The sequence below is a fragment of the Peromyscus maniculatus genome, chromosome 7 (assembly GCF_049852395.1).
Source record: "Peromyscus maniculatus bairdii isolate BWxNUB_F1_BW_parent chromosome 7, HU_Pman_BW_mat_3.1, whole genome shotgun sequence".
NCBI classification, from domain to species: domain Eukaryota; kingdom Metazoa; phylum Chordata; class Mammalia; order Rodentia; family Cricetidae; genus Peromyscus; species Peromyscus maniculatus.
This window is the reverse complement of record NC_134858.1, coordinates 51151439-51158622: the sequence shown is the minus strand read 5'-3', so window position 1 is coordinate 51158622 and position 7184 is coordinate 51151439. Positions and strand designations below refer to the sequence as shown.

General features: G+C 46.0%; 1 protein-coding gene across 2 annotated transcripts in view; it reads left to right on the top strand.

Moving 5' to 3' along the window:
• The first annotated feature begins 6134 nt into the window (after nt 1-6134).
• Nucleotides 6135-7184, top strand: part of Elmod1 (ELMO domain containing 1) — a 57852-nt gene continuing 56802 nt past the window's right edge. Inside the window, exon 1 of one of the 2 annotated variants that reach the window (XM_042280951.2) lies at nt 6135-6471. The gene's annotated coding sequence lies outside the window, so the exon portion shown is untranslated. The remainder of the gene's footprint in view (nt 6472-7184) is intronic. The other variant, XM_076576288.1, reaches the window with a different exon arrangement.

The window sequence follows — 7184 nt, the reverse complement described above, 5'->3', positions numbered from 1 at the left end:
ACACTGTTGACTGGGAACGTAGCTCAGTGGCAGAGCAGTAACCTAGTATAGATGAGGTCCTGGATTCAATCCCAGCACTGCAAATAATAATCATAATTATACCTCAAAATAAATTGTCGCCGATTCTGCAATCTGTTGTCCTTTCTATATGTGCTCTAAGGAAATCATGGCTGAGTGATCTATCAAATTAAAAAAAAGGAGGGAATATGTAAACATTATGTAACACACACACAGGATATATATATATCCCTGAGCTCCAACTGTTTCAGAAACTGAATAGAAATCTTCCCTAGAAACCAGTCTCATTTATAGCAAGCTCTTGAAAACTGCCTGTTGAGTTGAAGTAAAGAATGTTCACAGCGCTGAGCTCCTGACGCTGTCCTTCAGAGGTGCTTCATAGAAGAAATGCTCTTTCCACAGGACAAAAGAAAAGAACAAGTACTCTAAGCTCAGCTCTTATGTGGGATTCCAAGAGCTGAAAGGTCAGACTTCCAAAAGTGCATCACTCCAGGCTATTCAGTATTGTAATTAATACATTTAAATAAGATGCGAAGCCACTGACTTTTACAGGAACCACAGAACGGCACTGTGGGGAGCACAGGATGCTGCCACAGCAGACATGAAGCTACAGTTGACCCGCTTTTGAGTGGAGAATTGCCATTGTGTGTAGGAAATGCCTGTACATACTTAAGGTCATAGACATTCACTCCAAGGGATTCCATCAGAAAAATGATCTAATCTCCAGTCCACAGCTTTCTCTTTTGCTTGAAGTTGATCTCTTTCTATTTATCTTTTTCTATTAGACTATGAACCCTTTGAGGGCACATTCCATGTGTTCATCTGCATGTTCTTAGTGGCCACCAGAGCCAAGCATATAGCACCCCAAAGCGCGGAACAGCAGCAGGATGTTAAAGTAATCCTCTCTTGTTTAGTTTTAGAATTAAGTTACTAGTAATGTATATATATGTGTGTGTGTATCAGATGTGTACATTATAAAGATAGATGTGCATGAGTGTGTGTGTGTGTGTGTGTGTGTGTGTGTGTGTGTGTGTGTGTGTTCCTAGGGATCCAACCCAGTACTCAGGAGGCAGAGGCAGACAGATCTCTGTAGGTTTAAGGCCCTCTGGTCTACATAGAGAGTTATAGTCCAGCCAATGCTATACAGTGAGACCCTGGCTTAAGAGAGAGAGAGAGAGAGAGAGAGAGAGAGAGAGAGAGAGAGAGAGAGAGAGAGAGAGAGATGTCATCTGGAACACAGACAATGAAACAAAATATTTGAAATCCGAATAGTCTCAGGACGTTCTAGACAGAGGAGCACCTGTCCATGGATTGGCTGTGTCGTTCACTCACCCTGCCCTCTTCCCCATCACTTACTCATCTGCATGTCTGTCTCTCATTGTCTAATACTTAGTTAGTGTATGCTACCAACCCATAGTTCCGAAAATATGGATAAGTATGTTACTTTGACTTATTAAAATAATTAAGGCTGGGCTGGAGGTCATTTGGTGATTAAAATCACTTGCTTCTCTCCCGAAGGACCCAGACTTGGTTCCCAGCACCCACATGGTAAATCACAACCATCTCTAACTCAAGTTCCAGTGGGTCAGGTGCCCTTATCCGGCCTCCTCGAGCAACTAGCACACGTTCAGCGCATATGCATGCATGTAGGTAAAATACCCATACCCATGCGTGCACACACACACACACACACACACACACACACACACACACCAAGGCTAGCATGATGGCTCAGCAGGTAAAGGCATCTGCTTCGAAGACTCAAGATGTAAGTTTAATTCTTGAAGCAAGTTGTCCTCTGACTTCTACATGGGTGCCATGGCCAATGCATTTCTGTACACACACACACACACACACACACACACACACACACACACACACCACTCATCAGCAGCAGCAGCATAAAGTGAGACTTAAATACAAAAATTGTATCTTTCTGGTCTTAGTATAATATTTTGTAGCTCATATGAGGTGGTCTTTTAATTACATTTGCAGACATACTTTAAAACCTTTATGAAATTTTGAACAAAAACCCAAATCAAATTTTCTCTCCACCTAAACAACTCCCATGGCAAAAAATGTATATTCTTATCCCATTTCATGTCTTCCTACCTCAAGCTGACAAGAAAAAAGAAATTCAAGGCCCCAATATCTATAACAAACTTGGCCTTCAATGTTTCCTCACCTAAAAGGAAATTAATTACATAGATATTCAAAAGAATCAGAAATCTTCTGTTTCAATTTTTTTTTAAAAAAATGAAAAACTCCTGATTCTGCCTAAGTCGAAGGCTGCCATCTCAGTACTTGGACTGTAGGGCCAAAATGATGGAGAGTTTGAGGCCTCCTCAGACTGCAGAGGAAGACTTTATCTCAAAAATAAACAAGCCGGGTATGAACCATGCTCTAATCCTGCTGAGGCAGGAGGATTGTTTTGAGTTCAAGTCCAGCCTGTGATGCATAGTGAGTTCCTGGCCAGGCTGGGCCACAGGGTGAAATCTTGTTTCAAACAAACAAACACACATAGTACTTCTCTTCCCACAGACACACTGGCAGGCTTTACATTGATTGTGAAGCAAAGAAGGCCTTCAACATGGAGGCAAACGATACAATACTGCACTGGTTATTTTAACTTCCTGTCTTTGCTCAATACCTGCACAAAATGTATAGCTGTATAAATATTAATCTTATATTTAAAAATATTTAGAGAGAATCAACATTCCCCCCCCCCAAAAAAAAAAAGAAGTCATAACATCGTTTGGAATAAACTGCCAAGTGAAGGAATGTATATGTGTTAGTCTCCTTCAGGAATGCTCTTCCAGTATTTTATATGACCACATATGTAATTTTGCATGAGGTTTTGTTGTAACTTTTCTTTGTTCTGAACTAAATGTCCGTCAGAATTCTCCCAAGAAAGCTGACTCAATTTTTCATAATATCTATGTCGTGGGACCATATAGATTGATCTCTAAAGCCAACAAAGTTTATTGTGACAGAAAACACAAGGGAGCTGGGGAAGGACATGATGTTCATGAAGACAGTATGTGACAGCAGGATTATTGAGACTATTCGGGTATCCATTCCTGAAAAAGGACCAGCTATGGTATTTTGTGTTACTGATTACTGACTCTCTTCCACAACTCCTCTTTTTCCTGTCTTCCAAATGGATAACTGTTTTCTTCCCAGGTGTGAGATCTACCTTTTCTCTAGGGTGGAGAGTTCTTCCCCAGTGTATTAGAAAGGAACCATTTCTTTCCATGTTGATCACATCCTACTTAAGTCTCTGACTGGAGTAAATGAAGAGCCCAATGTCCTTCAAACCTGACCATCTGGGGCTCCAGGACTATCCTTGATGATACTTACAGATATTCACAGACACACTAAGTCCAGCCACCACTTAAGCTTTGTACCCAGAGCTCCGCCAGTCTGTAAAATCCACTACTGCAAAGCACGGTGACCTTCTTCTATTCACTTACCAACATTACACAACTGAGAAACTTAGACAAGACCCAAAACATTTGAAATCCATTGATTTCCTTTTTACTAAGAAAATTCATCAATGAATTCTCTCCCGATTCCTAGTTCTCCGAGTCACAATACAGGCTAGCCTGAGACTCAACAAATGGGCCTTGGCATCCACCCCGCCTACACAGTGATCCAGATGAGACATTCCTCCTTGCTTGTTGCTCAATCTAATCTTGCTAAAGAAAGAAGCCTTGGGTGGGGAACGTTCTTAGTCAAATAAATTCCTGAAGAGAATGTTCAGTCAGTGATGGCATCCAGGAAGTGTATCCATTATCCCAGAGAGACCTGAGCTCTGCATCCCTAAGGTGAATCAACAGGATCCTGAGTAGATGCCAGAGCCCAGCAGCCTCCAGTTCTTCCCCTTCCTCTTCAGCTCTCCAGCTGTGACTCTGGTACAGTCCTCCTCTGTGGATTCTTTATGCGTTGTTTATAAATGATAAAGCGTACGATCTCAATCTCTTTGCTGTTGATTGCATGTTAATCTTCTGAGCAGATTTTTTTTTTTCTTTTTGAGACAAGGTCTAACTATGTAATCCTAGCTGGCTTGGAACTCCTTATGTAGACCAAGCTGTCCTCAAACTCATGGAGACATTTGCCTGCTTCTGCCTCCCAAGTGCTAAGATTAAAGGTGTGCATCAATCACTGCACTTGGCTTCATCTTTTTTAATCCAAAAGCAACTCATAACCCGAAGCAAAACCATGTAGATGTGGCTAATTGGAAATTCATAGTCCAGGCAAAGGACAAATTAAGTTGCATGATGGTGAATTCATCCCAGGGTTAGTAGGAAGACCCCTTAAAAAGAAATATGGTCTGAGGAACCAGCATTCCTGTAGTTGGTAAACTCACTAAGGATCCACTGCATATCAGTCATCTGCTAAATTCCATAATAAAAAGATGAATAAGACCTTACTCTGGAGGTGTCCACATTATACAGTGTCAAGGTGATTAGTCATTAATCACCGTGGATACCCATATACAAACATGCTTCAGGAATGCTGGTTCTCAGGCTCAGACGACAACAGGATCAGGATGAAATACTGAAATCATCCAGACAGCAGGAAGATACAAAGAATCAGATATATGTTGTAGAGTAACTATTGCCATAAATACAAGACATAGGTGGTGTGAGAAGTCTGGGGGTTAAAAGTGATACAGGAGTCTGGAAGATGTGTGGGACTCAGGAGATCTGGGAATCTAGGTTGTCTTTGGCCATTTGGCAAACACTGTCACTTAAATTAGATGATAGATATAATAGTGTGGAGACTGAATGCTCCGTCTCCCCCCACCACACACCTCCTACTCATCCCTTGGTGATGACAGGTTCTTTCTACAAATAATTTGCAATTAGAACAATTTTAGCCAATGGAATCAAGTGAAAGGAGCAAAAATCGATGGTGCAAAAACAAACTAGCAGGGATCCATAGAGTTTGGCCAGCCTTGGGTCGTTATTAATACTTTTATCCATTGTTTTCGAGGAGTCAAGTCTCTGTAGAGTCGTGACCACTTGGCTTCTGTCCTTGGTGATGATTTCTATTTTAGGTATTTACTGCCTGTTTGTTTGTTTGTTTGTTGTTGTTGTTGTTGTTGGACTCGCTATGTAGACCAGGCTAGCCTCAAACTCAGGAAACCCACCTGCTTCTGCCTCCCAAGTGCTACCATTACAGATTGTGAGTTCTCCGAGGAGGAAAACCTTGTCTGTCTTGATTGTTACTTTCCCGGCACATTGTTTCAGTGCCCGCACAAAATAATTGGCTCCGCTGTTTTACCTTCTTTTAGAGCAGTCGCTGACTGTGGTAAGCACTGTTACAGTGGTGTGCATGCGTGATCTCTGACAACCGGGACAGCATTGATCACAGTGAGTAGGTCTTCGTGAAGTGGAACAGGAAGATAAACGTATACCACAAGGAACAGAACACCACGAGCAAAAACAAAGCCTTATGAAGAACAGTCAATTTCAAAGGCCATGCTGTTTCTCTGGGTTATCCAGAAACTCTTATCTATGAAGATATTCTTCATAAAACAGAAATGCAACTGAGAGAAAAGGGATGGGGTGGGTGTTTAGGAGTTAGGCAGTGTTTCCCAAATAACTGCAAGCCAGGGTGTATATAATTCATCCCATTATAATTAAGCCTGGGATAAGGTGTTGTTTCTGAAGCCCTGGTTGAAATACAGGTATGGACCTGGGAAGACTGGCCTGAGCTTTCAGTTACACCTAATTAAAGAGCTGGTTCTTTGACAACTTGACCTGACCTGTCCAAAAATCAGGAGAGGCAGGGGATGCCTGGGAGGCAGAGCACAAGGAAAGCAAGTGAAGGTTGTGTTATCTGGAGTGGGGGGAGGTTGACGATGAGCTAAAAACAAACTTTGACTTCTGGGCAATCCTCCGCGGAGTGGAGAAATACGCCTTGTCCTAGATTCTTGAGGAATCCCATTGACAGGCCTCCCCAGGTTCACAGCCCTGGACTTCTTTAGGGGTGGTCGACTCCTGGGCAATGAAACTGGGCCACTGCGGGCAACTCCGCAGTTTTAACCCCTTCCTCCCAGATTCAGTCTCGGGCCCTGCTCTCATTCCTCCCCGCCGCGCCCGCGCCCGGGGTTTCCGGGACTGAGCATGCTCAGTAGCCGCCCGCGTCTAGCTCCCAGGGAAACCTCTGCACGCCCTCCCCAGCTGCTCTCGGTCGCCTCCTCGCCGCCGGCCGCCCAGGGTGCATCCCGGCTTGCAGGGCTCCACGCGACCCAGATTCCCGCCCCTCCCCCGCCCCTCCCGCGCCCGCAGCCAGTGCGGCAGCCGCGGCCGCCTCTGTCCAGCTTCCGAGCGGGGACCAGCCAGGGTGGTCACGGTCGCCAGCGCGTAGCCGGAGCGAAGTCGGAGATGGAGATCACACTGGCGCTCTCCCGGAGCTGCTGAGCCCACCGCTGTCCCTGTCCCGGTGAGTCGCGACCCTAGGGGAGGCGAGGGGCGAATGCCCTTGGAGAAGAGAGAGAGGCGGCTGCTGAGCTGTGTAGGGTACCGCAGAAATGCTCGGGGGTTGGGGGACGGTGAAGGGACGTGAATGAAAGTGCGCACTACCTGGGTGCAGGAGCGCCGGGGTCACCCAAGACTATAAATCCTCTTTCTCACCCTGCGCCGGGAAATTAACACCCGCGGCGCTGCGGGTCAGCGCTGGAAGCTGTTTGCGTCCCGGGGGCGCGGGTCGCCTAGCGACTGAACGCCACTGCAGGTGCCTAGGGAGGGATCCTAAGCGGGGACAAAGGGCGGCCTGACTGGGACAAGTGGAGGGGTCCTGGCCCCCGGGGAGCCCTCTGTCCTGCCGGTCAGGCCCCAGGGCGGTGCCAGGCGGCAGAGGGGCAGCGCTGTAGACCGGAGGTCTCGGAGCCTCCACCCCGAGCCAGGTCCGCCAGGCTGGCGCGCTGCATCTCCTCCCACTGTGGGAAACTCCACTCTTGGAGCATCTCCGGGGCAGGTGCAGTTGAACAGGCGGGCGGAGAACAACAGCCCCGGGAGCTGTGAAAGCCAGAACAGTGGAGTGAGGCATGCTGTTTTTCCAAGTGGCTTTATTTCCAAGTGTGGGCACCGACTACTCCCCCTCTTGGTGTGTCTGCTCAACCTCTAAGTGGCGAGTCCGGTAACACACCTTATGAA